The sequence below is a fragment of the Pygocentrus nattereri genome, chromosome 28 (genome assembly GCF_015220715.1).
Source record: "Pygocentrus nattereri isolate fPygNat1 chromosome 28, fPygNat1.pri, whole genome shotgun sequence".
In the NCBI taxonomy this organism is placed as follows: Eukaryota; Metazoa; Chordata; class Actinopteri; order Characiformes; family Serrasalmidae; genus Pygocentrus; species Pygocentrus nattereri.
In genome coordinates this window covers 11,514,877-11,534,407 of record NC_051238.1, presented here as the reverse complement: position 1 = coordinate 11,534,407, position 19,531 = coordinate 11,514,877, and the positions used below count along the sequence as shown (strand labels likewise).

General features: G+C 38.7%; 1 protein-coding gene across 6 annotated transcripts in view; it reads left to right on the top strand.

The window, feature by feature from the left end:
- The window catches only part of LOC108438364 (tight junction protein ZO-2), a 143,009-nt gene that overhangs the window by 38,085 nt on the left and 85,393 nt on the right, over positions 1 to 19,531 (top strand). For 4 of the 6 annotated variants that reach the window (XM_037535894.1, XR_005129855.1, XM_037535888.1 and 1 more), the window contains one exon: positions 8,078 to 8,210. The exons of the other annotated variants lie outside the window; for them this stretch is intronic. The gene's annotated coding sequence lies outside the window, so the exon portion shown is untranslated. Of the gene's footprint in view, positions 1 to 8,077; positions 8,211 to 19,531 lie in introns of those variants that run through there. 6 annotated transcript variants of the gene reach the window in all.

Sequence of the window (19,531 nt, the reverse complement as noted above, 5' to 3'; positions counted from 1 at the left end):
ACATCACCCCAACATTGAAGATGTTCTTCTTAAACCTGTTTAACTATGTAAGATATCCATGTTACATTTTACCCTGCATTAGATTGTGCCCTGCCTTCTGCTGTCTCTTATATGTACCCTTGAGTGTGTGTGTGTGTGTGTGTGTGTGTGTGCGAGTGAGAGAGAGAGAGAGAGAGAGAGAGAGAGAGTAGATACCCCTATAGAAGTGTGTGTGTGTGTGTGTGTGTGTGTGTGTGTGTGTTTTCTGGCTGTTTTCATGTCTGTACAGATGATGCCTGTGTGTGCATGTCCTGCAGCTCAGCTGCAATTGGAGGAGTTGCATCAGGCTCACTCTGTGTGTGTGTGTGTGTGTGTGTGTGGGTGTGTGTGTATGAGTGTGTGTGTGACCACTGACAGCCTGTGACACTGCCTTCTTCAAATGTCCCTCATCAACACACAGATATGCACACACAGACAGTTTTACACATGTACGCACAGGGCTGTATGGACAAAACATCAAATTAAAATATGCTGTGATTGTCCTGCTTTAATGAGCTATTATATAATTAACAATACTATTTAAAGCCTCTCAGTTGGTGTAGCTGTCCAAGTGTTGGCCCTATCAGTATGAGACCGTGAGCTAGACCCTCAGTGATGCCACAGATATCCATGACCAGGAATTCAACAAAGGGTGGGCAGGATGATCCACCCTCTCTCCATCACTCATGCTAGCCAATACAGACATATGTTAGCTGACTGAGCAGTAGTAGTTAAGGGATTTACACTCTGTGTATTATTTAAGGACTGAAGCAAATGTTTTCAATGTCTAGGACACATTCTGCTCACCTTTTTTGCAGCAATCTGGTAGCTTATGTCATGGCTTAAACAAATCTTTGCATAAATAAAGAGCCTTTATGTTCCACTTTGCCTTCCTACCCTTTTTACCTAATCTCTTTCTAATGGTGTGATCATGAACCCTGGCCTGATTTGTGACAAGCGAGGCCTGTGGTTCCTTAAGCTACTTTTCAACTGCATGGTACCAGGTCAGCTCTACTTGCCTTTACTTGCTTTTGGTACCAGCTACTTATTTTTCCACTGCAGATAAAATACCCTCTCAATGTAGCTGGTCATCATAGTGATGTCACTTGACACTGCTATGATCTGATTGAGACAACTTTTTGCAGGCTGATAGTAGTAAGACAAAAGACTGCTGAGAGAAAAACAAGAGTTTGAGAAATATTACATCAGAGTTCAGATGCTTGGTTGCTCATGGGCAACATAAGAGGGCACGCTAACCTGATAGCTAAAATTGGCATATTTGTTTTTGGTGATAGTGACTATTCTCTCTGACCAATGAGTGTGCGGCAGTATTCCCATTTCTCCTTTTGGTATTGGCTCAGCTCGCCAGACAGAAGTGATACCAAAAAGGACCAGGTGCCAGGTTTGCCTAATGGAAAACCAAATAAGGGAAGTCGAGATAGTCATTTGGAGATAATGTCTCTCATTGTGTTTCGCAGGACTCCCAGAGCCATAGAAATGGCTTTGAAACCGTCTCTAGAATTATATATTTCTCATCTCTTCTGAAATTTCTTTTGATCACAGCATAGGGTGCTGTTTGTTGAGAACTTTTTAGCCTTCTTCACATTCCTGGAAAAGTTCTGTAAGTGACAAGTCAATTCAAAAGGGCTGGCAGTAATCCGTCCTGGTATGTCTAGTTTAATTGATAATTGATCCCAATTATCAACTAAATTTGGCTAATTAGTTGGCTGAATAACTAAGGAAGCAATATTTTTCCACACTTGGCCAAGCCGATCGACCAATGTCTATTTTTGCTTTATGATTAGTGCTCAGTGAAGTGCTAAGAACCAGTGTATTAATGGAAAAAACTGTATGGGCATAAATTGGTTACATTTTTTTTTGAAGATCTGAAACACACACACACACACACACACTCATATACACACACATACATAAACACACACTGCTTTCTGCTGGCCTATTGTGGTGCTCACACACTCCCAGCACAGGCTATGTGTTCCTTCTTGTAAGCAGAAAGCCTTACAGAATTTGTTTAATCAGAATTTAACACTTACTGATGCAAACACATATGTCATTCAAAGATGCATTTAATGTACTCATTTTGAATCCATAGCCAAAGTTTTACTACTTCTGCCCTAAGAATAGCACAACCAGTTCACATTGAAGTCCCTGTAGTTACTGAATTATGAGCCTTAGTATGTAATAAGCCTGATATTTTAAGGGGTTAAACGTGTAGGCTTACGTAAATTCCACAGAGTGATGTGCACGTGTAAATCAAGGCAATTTAAAGTATCACTTTCTTCAGTATGCACACACAAATGCACACGTTAAGTAGAAGTTGGCTCCTTTCACCTTATGCCTGTCACACCCCCCCATTTCTCTTTCTGTCTTTTGCATTCTCTCACACTCACATCATCTTGTGCTGTCTCTTTCCCCTGAATGTGTGAGTTGTCCTCTCTGTCTAAACAGATGTCCGCCAGTCTGTTAGTATAATAGTTACAAATGAACTCCACCAGTCCTTGTTTATAATGTAAAATGTGTATATGCATATGTATTCACCAAGGAGATAATCTGTGTGAGCTATTTAACATATACTGGAGGGGGAGAGAGAGAGAGAGAGAGAGAGAGTTAATGCTAAAGGAATAACTTGACAATGTCTCAAATTCACACAAATGTAGCCAGTTAGCCAAGACTTGTTTGGTGTATAAAAATGCAGGTGAACCAGAATTAATTGTTAATTGTTAAAATCTCACAGACTTCCTGATGTGGCGAGATATTTTTATGGCTGCTACTACTGTTTTTAGCCATGTGACATTCATTTGTCCATTTTCTAAAATAACAGTGTCATACTGTGTCCAAACCCAAGCAGTGATGTAGTTTGTGGTATGTGAGTGATGACGTAGACATGCAGACAGTGCTATCTAGGGAGGTATAAGCTTCTATTACTTGTTAGCCACATTAGCTTCCTAGGACCAGCGCAAAGCTGAAAGCCGTTGCAACAACTGCAACAAACATGCAGCATTACGTGAACTCACTCTACCAATAACTGCTGGCTCTGTGGTTGGCATAGCAACAACCCATACTTTTTGACAAATGTCTAAGGAGTCTGTCCTCTGATTTGTGACAGGTGGTGCTAGCATCTCCAAAAGCAGCACAAACTTGGCTATGGACATCAGAGATGTGTGCAAACGTGCTCATAAAGTTCCAGCTCATTTGGTCTGTAATGACCTCTAATGAGCAGTCTTCCAGTACCAAGCGTGTCTTGGCTGACTGACTATATTTAGGATAAGGAGGCAGTTGTATATGCTTGATTTTCACCAGACTTTTCCTTTAACAGAACACCTTGTTGACACTGCGCAGTCTAGCATATTTAACTTAGCATTCACATGCCACTCAAACTGGATACCGCACTCTTTCACCCTCTCTCACTTCCTGCCTCTCTCTATTTCTCAACTGTTTGTGGTGTTTATAGCCTTGTCCAACCTGTCTTTCTTATCCAGTTATCAGAAACATATCGTGTTACTACAGCTTCCAACTCAATACCCACCCCCACCCCCCCAGCAGGTTGAGCCTGTAACCCGCCCCCTCCTGTCACATCACATTACTGCAGTTCCATCTCTACGTGCGTCCGCACAGCTTGTGCTAACGGCCGTCTGCATCTCAGACCTGCTACCGCCGCCTCCAGACAAGGCTCTGTCTGCTGAGATATAGTGCCCCATGGCCTTCATCTAACCTCTCCTCATCCTCATCTCCTGCAGAGCCATCGTGCAAACTCTCTGAGTGGGGTTTGTGTGGTCTTACAACTGGCTTCAGCTTGAAATTTTTTCACAAGAGTCTCTGGACACAGAACTGAAATACCCCCCTTTTTAAAGCAAAGGTTTGGCCAACAATCTAATCTAATTTCCCCCAAATGTAGTCAATCAGCCAAGACCTGTTTGCCAAAAGTTTGCTTCTTGAATTGTACACTGGAGCTGTGGAAACAAGATTCAGGCTTCAGGATGGCTGTGAATACTGTTAGCTATTCAATATACTTGTCCATTGTCCATTTTTATAGATAACAGCATGCATTGGGGCAAATTTTGGGGGGGTACAGGGAGACAGGGGGACAGAGAGGACATTTACTTCCCACTTTCTGAACATGAGAGAGTTGAAAGATATTTTAGGGGGGAAGAGGATGGTTGTCCAAAAAAATTCTTTATATGTAGCATATATTATTAATAATATTTTCTAAACCATCTCATATTACAATGTTATTACCTTTTATTTTATTTTATTACCTTTTATATCATCAATATTGTGTAATTATTATCTTTCTCCAACGGCTCTGTGTAGGTATTTAGTAATATTATTTGTTTTTGTGTTTTAATGTTGACATATAATAAGTTGACCAGATTTCTGAAATGAAATTTGGGGACATTTCCAGTTCAGTACCTGAAAGCAAATGTGCTACTTGCATAATGCTAACTCTGCTATATTCCATTACTTGTTAGCTATATTAGCCTCATACTCAGTCTAGTGTATTGTAAGGTACTGTATAGTATATTTCAGTCTAGTCTAATTGTGGTTTTCAGGAAGAACTGTTGACTGTTGTCTTGTTGTTCTGTCAAAGAAAGAGTAAAGCTTCTCATAGATCTAGATCTTCCAATTCTGACCTATCTGTTCGGGAGTCCCTGTTTGGAAGCTAACTATTCTGTACTGGCCTCTTTGGAGCAGGGGTCATCGGTTCAGTCCATTGTCTTTGCTGTGAGGAGGAGCAAATGGGAGGCTTAAAATGAGCTGAGAAGATGCTTCTGGTGTGTTAGCACTGGAAAATATCAGACTGTGTAATATGGTTCTCAAGCCCTGGAACTAGAAAACCCATATATAGAGGTTGGGGCAGTAAGAAGAAGTGAGGACTCACCAGATAGACAGATAAAAAGCACAGTCTGTCTAGCGTCCTTGTCATCTACTCCCAGCCTGTATGATGTATGTGATAAAGGAAGATGAGCAGATCATGTCTTTTGCCTCAGGCTGTGACAAAATAGCTGGCAGCCATGTGTCATCATGTTTCCCTGTGGTATCTCTTGCTTTTACAGTGGGAAACACCTCTATATGTGCTCCAGCTTGTGAGAAACTGTGGTCTTACGATTGCGAAGCTCAAGTGTGTGTGTAAACATGGGGATGTGCCTTCACACTTGTGTGAAACTTTCTGCACTATCTGATGGAAAATGTACAGAAGACAGAAGACACCACATTGTTTTTTGAACATATTGTCTTTTCCCATGAGCTGGTTCTTATCATAATATGAACAGTTCAGTTTTGCTCTATGGGTTTCAAGTGAGACGCAAAGCTTGAATTGGTCTCTTGTTTTTTTTCTTTGCTGTTCAGGGTATTCTCAAAAGTCTTTGCTAACACCAAAGTTAAAAGGCATCAGTATTTTGACTGCCCCGCTTCTTCATTGTCCAGCTTTCACATCCATAAAGAACCGTAGGAGAGACCAGAGCCCCAGAAAAGTGTGATCTTCATTTTTGCAGTTATATTTACAGTTCCTTCATTCTGTTCTGCTATGTGCCAACCTGTGTCATATTCCTTGACTGTGGGGTCCTTAAAAAGTCAAACTCAAACCAGCCTTCTTCAGAGAAGGCAATGGATTGGCGAGGCCAGAAAACATGTAGATTTGTGATTGGATAATAATGTTCTGAAGCTAAAACCTTCTAATACCAAAGAGGAGTGGCTGAAAGCAAATACAACCTGTTAAATCATATATACTGTCATACTTTTAAAAGGTGTTTTACTTCACAATTACATGGTCTCTAAATGTCTGGGTGCACATGTGTAAGTATATATAGGCATGTTTAAGCCTGAGCCCTCAGGTTGGCTGTGTAGCTGTGCATTGCTGTGTGGGTGACCGGTCAGGGCTGTCCCTGAGGAGAGCTGCTCGTTAGGGGCTGGATTGATGGAGGACTTTGTGGTTTGACTAACGAGCCTGTGGACGGCTGTGCCTGTGGCCAGCACTGAGTGACTACTCCCCCGGCCTCCATTACTCATGTCACACCCCACTGGTCAGCTACAGGCTGGGGACACTGTGATTCAGGAGTCTCATATACTCCCACTGCATCAGGGGTGCTGCGTTCCACATTAGGGGTCAACCAGCAGGAAAGCTGTGAAGTTGAAATCTTATCTAATGGTCTTACTGATTTCCAGTAAATAAAATGGTGTTTCTTTAAGGATGGTCTGCCCTTTTTGGTCACTCTAACTCATTTTTGAAGCCATAGCGAGTTTTGAAGCTCAAAATTAGCCAGTCAAAGAAATACAGTTCTTTCCTTCAGCCTCAACCCCAAAACACATGTATAAGCGCTGCCTAGGCTAGAACACCCAAGTGCTTGTGCTAACTCAGTTGACCGTTTATTACAAATGACGACACAGCTAACTTTAGCTAACACAGACGCTAGCTACCATCTAGTCAAACAGCCATAGCCAACTTGATAGCTTCAGACAGGCCACTCTCTCTAGCTCATTTTCTTAGCTAGCTCTATAAACTATTCTAGCTAACATAGTTCATCGATAAATACATTAACTAGCTAACCAGCTAACATGTGCTATGTAAAATAATCACCTGCCCATCAGACCAGCGTCAGTCCTCATGGCTTCTGAGCTCTGTTCAGCATTGGAAAGCCACAGTGATGTTCACCTTAGTTAGCTACAAACCAGGGTTGTGATGAGACCCACTGCAAGAGCTGGTTAGAGACAATAGCAGAGAAAATAACCCTGCAGTAAAAAAACATGACGTTTACAACATAAAGCAGAAAGGAAAGTTGAAAAATTCATTCATTTTTATTTTTATTTTTGTTTTGTTTTGTTTCATTTTCATTTAAAAATAATTGTTAATAAAAGGTTAAAAATGGCTAACAGGGTTGCAAGTAACAAGGTTGTGAATTTAGCTGCATTCAGGAGTAGTTAGCTTGACAGGGTGCACTACTACTAATATAGTTTACATACTTTATATAGTAATATATAATATAGTTTTAATACTATATAGTTTACAGAAATAAAAAATATAAATCTATATTCTTTTTTCTAATAATGGTAACAGGCTTGAATGGTCAGTCTTTACTCATGCAGCCATATACATTTTTTCAATGTAATCAAAATTACCATGCATTCAAATTCTTGCATATATAATAATAAACGAAATGTTCCATTTTTTTATGAGGTTTTGTTAACAAGGTAGCACATAAAATGACTAATGACATAGGTTAAGATGACGTTTTTGTTCAATTTAATGAATTACTAGAGAAGATCATTCTTTTAGCATTAAATTGCTTGGAATGTACCTAAATAGATTTGTAATTATGTTACTGGAAGAATTATACGAATGAATGAATATAGAAGTTCAGTGTCAGCAAAGTGGGACAGCCCCTTTTAAAGTGAACATAGACATTTTAAGTGTTTTGTGATCATCTGAATGCTAATATAAATCATTTTATTTTCATTTAAAGTACAGATCCTTCACTTTTACAGAAATAAAAAAAACAGCAAGTTACTTAATTGCTTTTAAATAGATAAAGGGACATAAATAATACAGTGGGTAGGCAATGACTATGCTATGTGCTGTGCATGCACATGATTGACAGGCGAGTAGAGATGCCTTCTAGTCCTGATTGGTTGAGTGTTGATGGTTCTCATTTTTCCCCTGTGTATTTTATTAAAAGGCCGCTTGAATTTGAGGAGAATTTAATCAGAATTACAACATGTTCTGGTTTAAAATTGCTGAACACACTTTTAACAGAGCCACAGTCAGAGATCCGTTAGAACTAAAGTTGCAATCTAAAACTTGAGGAAAATGTACTGGTCATACTTTTTTGTGCCGTACCTTCAGTGGCAGTTATGACAGGCGCTTGACAAATGCAGCTCAGCTCTGATATTATGGCTTTAACAAAGCTGTATGAAAACCATTCTCCAAGAAGTGACTAATAAAACAAGTCGCCTGTGCAGCCCAAATTCTGACCCGAAGGGTTGTGGTCATCCAGGTTAATGCGTGGCTCAGTGTGCGTATGCTAATGTGCATGTTCTATTGTAGGGACCAGTACAGCTCGGAGCTCTTCCGTACAGGCTTCTCCAGAGAAAACAGCTACTGGAGCAGCCGGCCGCACTGCCTCTACCTGCTCGACTTAAGCCACGCCTCCCTGCACAGCTTTACACAGCTCTGGCAGGTATTTTCCATCTCCTTTTACTTTATTGCATTTCATATTATTTACACGCGTGGTGGTGTTTTTCCTTTCCTCCATTAATCCACATGCGTCTTAAAGTGATAGTGCGGTGAAAAAAAGGCAAATTTGTACAATTTTGTAAACGATCAGCCAAGACAAGAGGCTAACGTAGCCCATAAGTAGCCTAATGAAAGCTTATGTAAAGAATGTATGATGTCATTATTAAAAACTGACAAAAGTACATTGTTTGGCTGAACATTTGGCTGTCCAGAAGCCTGAATTTTGTCCATACATTTGTCCATCGGTCCACTTTTGCCTATGTTGATCGACAACATTTAGTGTTTTCAGGAAAACCGAGTAAATTTTTCACCCAGCCGTAGTTTTTAAGGATGTGTGGAAACATCATTATGTTTACCTCATCATTCCATTTTCTTTTCTCATACGTTATAATCTTGCAAGGAGGTTTTAGGGCTGGGTTTACAGAGCCTTTAATTAGTGGCCTGAAACCTCTAGCTTGTGCAGAAAAATCAATAACATCCAGAACATAATGACCGGCCCTTCTAATCGCTGTGCACCAATCACTGCTTGTGTTTATTGGCTTTACCACTGCTAACCGCTTTAGGACGTATTCAGAAACGATGAGAAATCAGTCACAGGCGACCTTTACTGACTCCTCTTTTATTTAACATTTTAGAGAATTTTCATCCAAATTAGTTTACAAATATTAACAGCACTAGGCTTCCTTAAATAGCAGTACAATTAGAGTAGATCAGAGTGAACTCCTATGGTAAAACACCACTGTAATGAGTGAAAATGTGAAAATTCCAGACTGAATAAAAGAGAGAAAGAAAAAAAAACTGGTATATTGGCAGCAAGTTAGGCTTTTTATGTATTCCTTAGGAGGGCTTATGAGAGTATGAAGTGGATAAGTATTCAACAGAGTGTACCTGTTCTGTCCTTGGCAAGACATTTTGTTTAATCGCTGTTCAGGGAGGGATTATTTGTAAAATTGGAAATTGGAAGTAGATGATGGAGTGACAAGTTTAGATCAGTAGGCTGAGTTGCTACGACGTTATAACAGGAAAAACTGGCATTAACAGTGGCACAATGCTTCATCTAAAATGTAAGATCTTGTAAACATGTAAATTTATCTGAATGCTGATAATCTGTTTTTAATGTCAATGGATAATATTGTCCATTCACATATATATATATACTTCAGTCAATATACAGTACTGTGCAAACGTTTTAGGCATCTAGGCAATTTTTTAACAATTCACCTCAGCAGTGAGTTTATTACAATATACATTAGAATAAAGTCACATTCATAATTCAAATAAACATCCATCCATCCATCCATCCATCCATTTTCTAAGCCGCTTCTCCGTCAGGGTCGCGGGGGTTGCTGGAACCTATCCCAGCAGTCATTGGGCAGAAGGCAGGATACACCCTGGACAGGTCACTAGTCCATCGCAGGGCAGACAGACAGACACAGACAGTCACTCACACCTAGGGGCAATTAAGCATATCCAATTTTTTCTTGACACCTTCACAGCCGCCACAGAGACTTGTTAATATCATCAATTACATCATGAGCACTGATTGGTCAAACCAGGAGCTGCTTTTTAACTACATATAATACTGTAATACTGGGCTTCCTCGAGGAGAGGCTTGGAAATGGTTTAACAAACACACTAACATCCAGTGTGTTTGTGTGTGTGTGTGTGTGCATTATTAATTAATATTTTATCCATTTTATTTATTCAAATATTAACACTTTTCTCAGCAAATAAACACAAACTACACAAATAAATAGATTAATAGATTAAATAAAAAGACTTTCTCACAAAGTACTGCACTGTATTCAATCATAGCAAGAGTTGTGAGATCTCAAGCATAGAAGAACATTGGCAGAAAAATATCCCATTCAACCAAATTAACTAGGTTGGACTTTAGTTTCTAAAAGACTGAGATATCAAAAGATGCTAAGCCTCCCAGATGGACGGTGTGGATGTAACTATAGCGAAACTAGGCAGGTTTGAAAGTACAACAAATTTGCCACCATGCTTATGCTACCTCAATTGCACAATGTTTTAAATTAATATACACCCTTAAAAAGATGGTCCTTCTTTAATAAGGAAAATGATTTTATATACAACCATGAACTCTCAAAGAACCTTTTGCATGGTTAAAGGGTTTCTGCTCCATGAAAGGATTCTTCAGTTTCAGGTTCTATGTAGAACCTTTTTGAAAATGATTCTATATAGTACAAAAGGGTTCAACCTTGATGTCAACCTTGCAACAATAGATAAACTCTTTTGGGTGCTATTTAGAACCCTTTTCAAAAAGATATGTAGAACCTATCTATATAGAACCAGGTGTAGCACATTCATGGACATTTTCTATCAATCTGAAGAACCATTTAATGAAAGTAACCATGCAAAAGACTCTGAGTGTTCATGGCTCTATATAGAACAATTTCTATGCTAAAGAACGCTTGAAGAACTTTCTTTGGTAAGAGTGTCCTCTAAACTACTGTACTTTGACTAAACTGAGTTGAGTGCTAGAATTTCTCAGTAGGCTGAATGGGATTTTTGTCATTGCTGTGTAAAGCTCGTACGATCTAGCAACATGAAAGAAAGTATTTGTGGGTAGAGCATGGATCGGTCAGTTGTACTCAATATCCTCTTAAAGGGAAATAAGGAAATAAACTAATTAAAAGTGGTTTGAAGTGAAATGGTTTGTTCTAGAGAAACTTACCAACTTGAATTTCTTTACTGTGGCGGTGATAAGAACCAGGGTCTGAAATTGCCTTATTATTTACTATAAAAATCATAGTGAACATGTGTTTTTTGAGTTTTCATACATGATATTGATAATTGCGAATTGGTAGTAAATCTATAAAAATGTTTCCTTTATGGACTATTTTGCCTTACAATGCTCTGCATGTATCTTTCCAACTTGACATAATTGTAAAAGTATTTTTTTTTTTTAAAATCTGAAAACTACTGTAAAACTGTAATTCCCCTAGGGCGGCACGGTAGCGCTGTTGCCGCATAGCAAAATGGGCCTGGGATTGATTTCCCCGGCCATGCAACCAGGGTCCTTTCTGTGTGGAGTTTGCATGTTCTCCCCGTGTCTGCGTGGGTTTCCTCCGGGTTGTCCGGTTTCCCCCTACAGTCCAAAGGCATGCAGTCAGGGCAATTGGACATGCTAAATTGCCCCTAGGTGTGTGTGAATGTGTATGTCTGTCTGTCTGCCCTGTGATAGATTGGCAGCCTGTTCAGGGTGTATACTGCCTTCCGCCCATTGACGGCTGAGAAGCGGCTTAGAAGCTGTGTGTGTGTGTCTGTGTGTGTGTGTGTGTGTGTGTGTGTGTGTGTGTGTGTGTGTGTGTGTGTGTGTGTGTGTGTGTGTGTAATTCCCCTTTAATGCCATTCCACATTATTACGGCAAAGAAACAAGTTTGAAAAACAGTGTAAGTCATTTATGGACTAGTATGTCCTACATATCTGACCTTCGGGTCATTGTCTGGTCTTTATACCTTGGCCTGGCCAGCGTCTTGCCTGGCCAGGACCTGGCTGGACTGCTGATTTGGACTTTCTCTCGGGAAGCTGCTGCTGGAAGAGTCAGGCAATCTATAGCTCTGATTTATGCGCAAGCCCAAAGGGAGCGGCAGGAGCGCGATCGTCAGGGTGACCTTCATCCATCTCCTCTTCATCCTTTAAACACACACAGTGCCTTTGACTTCTGCCGTGTGTTTACAGATGTTTGTTGTACTTTCTAGCAGATGCACTGTAGTAAAAAAGCACATTGGACAAACTGTTATATGTGAGCATCTGTTAGAGGCTTATATGTGACTGGAATGTAGTTTTGCTTTCAATCATGATGGATCAGAAAAGGGCTGCTGAGATATCTTCATCTTGAGATATCAGGTAAAATGGCTGTGCGTTCTGGCTTTGTAGTTTTATAACTCTTGTATGTATTCAGAATCTCATAAAGAACCCCCTCAGATTTCGAGGTAAATGGCTTAATCCGCCCATTTGTCAAGCATAATGTGCCCCTGCCGGGCCCAGACCCCATTAGGATGCGTCATGCAGCAGATGGGGTTGTTTCACCATAGAAGTGATTGCTAACCATAATGAAACATTGAGAACTTTATCATTTCCTTAACATGTAAGGCCTGGTAGGTCTCGGAAAGGTCATTTGGGAGCCAGTATGTATTATTTATGGAGGATTTACAAATAGGTACTCAAATTGACTGAGGCAGCCAAAAGTGTGAAAACAGCCCCTCTAGTGTTCAAAGAAGGTACTGCTCATACAAACAAGCACACCTGTAGTAGCTGACATCTCAACTATCTTAACTTTCATTTTTAACAATCTGGCAAACTTTAGAAAGTTTAGAAAAAGAGAAGTGTGTTCATTGTAAAATGTTGACGGTTATCAAATGTCAAACTCATACTGTCCATAGACAAATGGACTCAGTACAGTGGACAGTACCCTGATGGGACAGGTATTTATTGATTTGTTTGTTTGTTTGTTTATTTATTCCATTTGAGCTATATATATATATATATATTGTTTTTTTTATCTCTGTGAAGTGGATCTTTTGAAACGCATCACTTATTAATTCATAGCTCTAGGCTACATAATGTAGAAGGCACTCCCTTCTCGGCCTGGGCCAATGCATATTTCAACAGCAATACCACGGCTGTGAGTCTAGTCAGCTCTGCTTAGATTATTGGAAAAGCTGACACAGACGCATAACCTATGATGATGAATGGCAGCTAACCGGAAGGAAATTTTCTGTTATTATTTCTCTTTTCACATCCTGACTCAGTCACAGGTCATACTTATTCAAAACATGTAGTAGTTTATGACCTCACACTAGAGTGTGATCATATCAGGGCCTTGCGTGAAGTGCAGATAAATTTATTAAGTTATTTACATTGTATAAATATATACTGATATGTTAGGGTTAAAAAATTAAATCAGTCAACCTTCATTTAATTCAAAGTACATTGAGGGTGACCCTCATTTTCAATGTAGCCAAATATTATATAAAAATCAAGGGATTATATAAAAGGAAGGGATTAAAAAGAGTAAATATAAATTTGTGATAAAAAAAATAGCAAAGAAAATAAAATTTTTAAAAAGTACATATAACATAAAAAAGTGGGAAAATCTTAAGGATAATAAGATTAATACATTGAAACAATCAAATAAAAATAAATAAATAAAACAAATATAAAAATAAAATTAATATAAAAACAATATTTTCAATTAAAATGAAAACAATAATAGCAATGTAAATGTAAAATGATTATACACACACACACACACACACACACACACACACACACACACACACACATATATATATAACCCCATTTCCAATGAAGTTGGGACGTGGCGTAAAACATAAATAAAAACAGAATACGATGATTTGCAAATCATTTTCAACCTATATTTAATTGAATACTTTAAAAAGACAAGATATTTAATGTTCAAATGGAGAAACTTTGTTTTTTGCAAATATTCACTCATTTTGAATTTGATGCCTGCAACACATTCCAAAGAAGTTGGGACAGGGGCAACAGAAGACTGGGAAAGTTGAGGAATGCTCAAAAAAACACCTGTTTGGAACATTCCACAGGTGAACAGGTTAATTGGAAACAGGTGAGTGTCATGATTGGGTATAAAGGGAGCATCCCTGAAAGGCTCAGTACTTTAGAAGCAAGGATGGGGCGAGGTTCACTACTTTGTGAACAACTGCGTGAGCAAATAGTCCAACAGTTTAAGAACAACATTTCTCAATGTGCAATTGCAAGGAATTTAGGGATTTCATCATCTACAGTCCATAATATCATCAAAAGATTCAGAGGATCTGGAGAAATCTCTGCAAGTAAGCAGCAAGGTAGACAACCAACACTGAATGCCCGTGACCTTCGATCCCTCAGGAGGCACTGCACTAAAAAAACGACATCATTCTGTAATGGATATTATCACATGGGCTCAGGAACACTTCAGAAAACCACTTTCAGTGAACACAGTTCGTCGCTCCATCTACAAGTGCAAGTTAAAACTGCCATGCAAAGCGAAAGCCATATATCAACAACACCCAGAAACGCCGCCAGCTTCTCTGGGCCCAAGCTCATCTGAGATGGACTGATGCAAAGTGGAAAAGTGTCCTGTGGTCTGAACTGTTTTTGGAAATCATGGACGTCGTGTCCTCCGGGCCAAAGAGGAAAAGGACTGTCCGGATTGTTATCAGCGCAAAGTTCAAAAGCCAGCATCTCTGATTGTATGGGGGTGTGTTAGTGCCCATGGCAGGGGTAACTTGCACATCTGTGAAGGCGCCATTAATGCTGAGAGGTACATACAGGTTTTGGAGCAACATATGCTGCCATCCAAGCAACGTCTTTTTCAGGGACATCCTGCTTATTTCAGCAAGACAACGCCAAGCCACATTCTGCACGTGTTACAACAGCGTGGCTTTGTAGTAAAAGAGTGCGGGTACTAGACTGGCCTGCCTGCAGTCCAGACCCATCTCCCATTGAAAATGTGTGGCGTAATATGAAGTGCAAAAAATCCGACAGCAGAGACCCCGGACTGTTGAGCAACTGAAGTTGTACATCAGGCAAGAATGGGAAATTATTCCACCTACAAAGCCTCAACAATTAGTGTCCTCAGTTCCCAAACGCTTACTGAGTGTTGTTAAAAGGAAAGGTGATGTAACACAGTGGTAAACACGCCCCTGTCCCAACTTCTTTAGAACGTGTTGCAGGCATCAAATTCAAAATGAGTGAATATTTGCAAAAAACAATAACGTTTCTCTGTCAATATCTTGTCTTTGTAGTGTATTCAATTGAATATAGGTTGAAAAGGATTCGCAAATCATCGTATTCTGTTTTTATTTACGTTTTACACAACGTCCCAACTTCATTGGAATTGGGGTTGTGTGTGTATATATATATATATATATATATATATATATATATATATATATATATACATATATATATATATGTATATATATATATATAGGTAGATAAATTAAATATACAGACAGATAGATAGATAGACAAACAGACAGACAGACAGAGAGATTGACTTGAAAGAGGCCCCGAACATTCTATAATAACTATCGCTAGGATGAAGATTTCTGAACGAAACAACATGCAATGTGCTCCTCAGTATTTGAAGCTTCGACCAAGCCAGATGCCCCTGTGTCGGAGCGATGAGGTAGGTACTGGTCACAACATTTAACCTCAATTTACAGCTTCCGGGTACATACCCTGTACCCATTTATGTGTCTGGCAGAAAACGAAGATCACTTCCAGCATCACATGTAATGCAATTGATTACACAAACAACAAGGTATGTAGCATTTTTTTAGTTCATGCCCACAGTGAAGTATGGAGCATCATGATATGTGGCTTCTTCTCTGCAAATGGTACTGGGGCATTACACACCATCAAAGGCAATGTGAATGGAGCCATGTACTGTGAGATATTAATGAATTTAGTTCCGTTGACCAAAAAAGGAGAGAATGGACGTTTCAGCAAGACACGCCCAAAACACACAACCAAAATATCTCATGTCTGGTTTCTGAAAAAGAAGGTGAAAGCCTACACGCTTAAAAATGCAAAGGTTCTTTATTAAAGAACATAGTTTTATATAGAAGCTTTTTGAAACTGATTCTGTATAGCACAAAAAGGATGACTTCTACCTGTTATGATGTCAAGCCTGTAACAATAGAAGAACCCTTTTTGGTGCTATATAGAACCCGTTTCAAAAAGCTCCTATATTGAACCATCTACAAGACATTGCCCATCAATCCGAAGAACGCTTTAATGATGCAGATTGCCCTTTAAACATGCAACCATTGAGTTCTCATGGTTCTATATAGAACCATTTTCTTTACTAAAGAACCCTTGAAGAACCATCTCTTTTAAGTGTCTAACCTATGTCTGACTTGAATCTCATTGAAAATGGATAGGAGGTTTTGAAATTGTGACCTTGATACTTTGTAGAATTTGTAAAAAGGAATGAGCCAAATTTACCCACAGTGCTGCAAAAAGTGAATAACTTCTTGAAGCTGTGCTAGAAGAGTGTCGTAAATAAGAGTCTGAATGATTGTTTCTCCTCACTGTAATATCTGTGATGAAATAATTTTATCAGTGTTCATCAGTGCTCTCAAAGTGTGGTATCGCTGAAAACGATTGTTTTTATAACTGATACTCTGAAATGAAATTTTCATATTTTACCGTCTGTAGTCATGGCTGCCTCTCTGATTTGAGATGGCTCCCTCTGCTCTGGCTGATGGTGTCACTGAGTTGAAGGAGGCACTGTAGTCTGAATGTAATGAGGGACGGTGCAGAAACAGCTGACGGCTGCCAAAACGTTGCACTGATCCTCAGCTCCTTAGAGACCTGCTTGCTTACCAGGATTCATTAGGATGTATAAGATATCTGGATCTGCATTGTGCTTGCTGGACAAGCCAAATGCTGCAAAGTGACCAACTTATGCTCATTACGCAAATAAGCTGGATGTCTTTTTCTAGGAAAATCTATTATTTAGTATAGAATCTTTATAATAGTTGGATTTTCTTCAAATGTTCTTTGGACTTGTGCAACTCATTTACAGAAATGGTTATTTAAAGTGAACATGAATTTAAAGTGACTTTTATTACCTTGTTAGTTCATGTCCCTGTTTATACACTGCAAACAATGGTATATTTGTAAGTGAAATTATCTTAAATCTAGTCAATGTATTTAATATTTTTCATTTTTATTTTGTTGAAATCTTATTCTAAGATTGTTTAACTTATTTTTAGACATTTTTGCAAAATGCAAAACATGAACATTAGATATATCGACTTGATTTTTGCTTCTCCATAGTCTTTAATGAAAGTGTTGTGACTTTTGGCCCCTCTAAAACATCTTCTGATTTTTGTTTACGTCACTGTGCACCAACCCCACCACCCCCACCTATCTTTGAGAGAAAGTGCGCAGCTAGCTTATAAACCCTTCTTGATACTGTGTTTCACATGGAAATCAGTCATGGTGTGGAAAGAATGTGTTATGATGTCTGATTCACACTGACTTTCCATTCATTACGTCCATTGGCAGGTTTTTAGTGGTACTTCTGTGGTGTCACTCCAAAGAACCCTTTTTGGGAACTTTATTTTTATTAAGCACCTGTCCTGTCAATGCTCTGATTTTTAAAACTAACCTTAAGTCTGGTATTGGCATAAAGAAAGTCTTTTTAAACAGTAGCTACACTAATTGAGCCTTTTGGGTCTGTACAGTAGCATAATGGTATATGCTGTCCTTACACACTGCGCTATAAAAAGGGCACAGTGATTTATGATGACGATGGCTCTTAATGTACATTTTTGTAGGTGTTAATTGGATCCATATGCTGAATTCTATTTAAACCTCCACTTTTTTCACCTACATCAGGAGTGTGACTGAAAGAGCAATTAGCATGGCACTATATTTAGTGTCAGCGAAGAGAGGCTTAAAATAGCACATGCACAAATAAATATAAAATGTACTTTAATCTCTGGTTTGATAGGAATGTGTAATATTTCTCACTCTCAGCCACATTGTACTTGTCTCAGACAGCTGCAATGCAACTGTGATTGTTAGACACTAGGCAGTGGATTTAAAACGCTTCTTTTGGCCTGCCAGTGTGTTGTGTGACAGCAGACACTGATCACGATGACGCGGCAAGTCACTGAAAGAGGCTGGTTTGACAGCTCGCTGTCATGAGCGGAACAAGGTCAGTCAACAGAATACGTCCTACATCAAAACAACACTCTCACACACACAGAGCTAGTACAATAAACATAATGTATATCTATCTATCTATCTATCTATCTATCTATATATATATATATGTGTGTGTGTGTTATATATATATATATATATATATATATAGATATATACTTTACTTTTAATGTAGTCAATGGAATCAATTGGAAAAAAAATTGGAAAAAATTACATTACATAAAAATGACTCACATCATAAAAAGGGCAACAGGCATTTTCAAACTATACCAAAAACCGAAAAAACAGCAAAAATAGAGATAAATATCCCTGCAGATTTCTAAAGGTGAAGAGTGGACACACCATATACTGACAATATTTGTATTATATTAGTTGTTGAGGCTTTTGTGTAATTTTGGTTCAATTAAAGTTTTGTACTGTTTTCCTGACACTTGACAATCACTAAAGTTTAGTTTACTTTACTAAAATTACTAAAATTACTTCAGTAATATCCTCTACAGTGTATATTGAACTATTCTAAACTGGACTCCAGAGAATATTTTGGCCATTGTACTTAATAACAACAAAAAGTTATTAATCCTCAAAGGTCCAACATTGATGACATAAAAACCATAACGCTTTTCTTTTGAGGTGGATTTAAGGAAAATTCCAAGCAGGGGTTATAAAGTTTATTTTTGTCCTTGTGATTCTCCTTATGAAGTTAAAACGCATCCGTCTAGTCTGACTGGTAAAAATAGTTGTGCCTTTTGATTACAATGGAGTAAATGGGGCCATTGCTGGAAGTGATGAGCATTATAGCCCATGGTTGCATTTTTTTCAACATTTACAAAACTGCCTCAAGTTTGTGTGTGGACAGCTTTTATTTGTTTGTTGTAGTTTTTATCACTAAATATGTTAGGAACGAAGAACAAATATTTTAAAAGGTTAAATGCTTGCTTTGAAATACTCGGCTCACTATTAAATTCAGAAAATAGCTTTTTTCCACCACAATACTATGAAACAGTTTAGAGAAATTTTTGTAAGGTCCAGTTAAATAAAATTTCCTTAAGCAAAGGTCCGGAACATCATAATGTCTACCTTGCATCATGATTCAGTGCCATATACTGTTTACTGAAGTAGCCTAGTAGGTATATCAACATCTTGTGTAGTCAACAACTGAATAACAAATCAAACAGAGGCCAATTCAGAAACATTTCAACAACGTTACATGTAAATTTTCTATTTTTAGAGCCACCATTTGAAATAACCTGGCTCACTTTCTTCTCTGACTGCTTTGTCTTGCCTTGTCCCTCCCCTGTGTGTGCATCACTCATTCAAGTCTCATTGTAATGCACAGATCTGATTGGCACGTGTGACATTTACAACACATGCAGTTGGTCTGCAAGTGTCTCGGGTCGCTAATCCGGTACCGTAATGACCAGAAATCATACCCTGATTAAAATTGGACCACCCCGTCAAAATTAAATAATGATCCATAGTTTATCAGTTATAGGTCCAGGTCCACAGAGGACAGCATCTGGGTCCGGA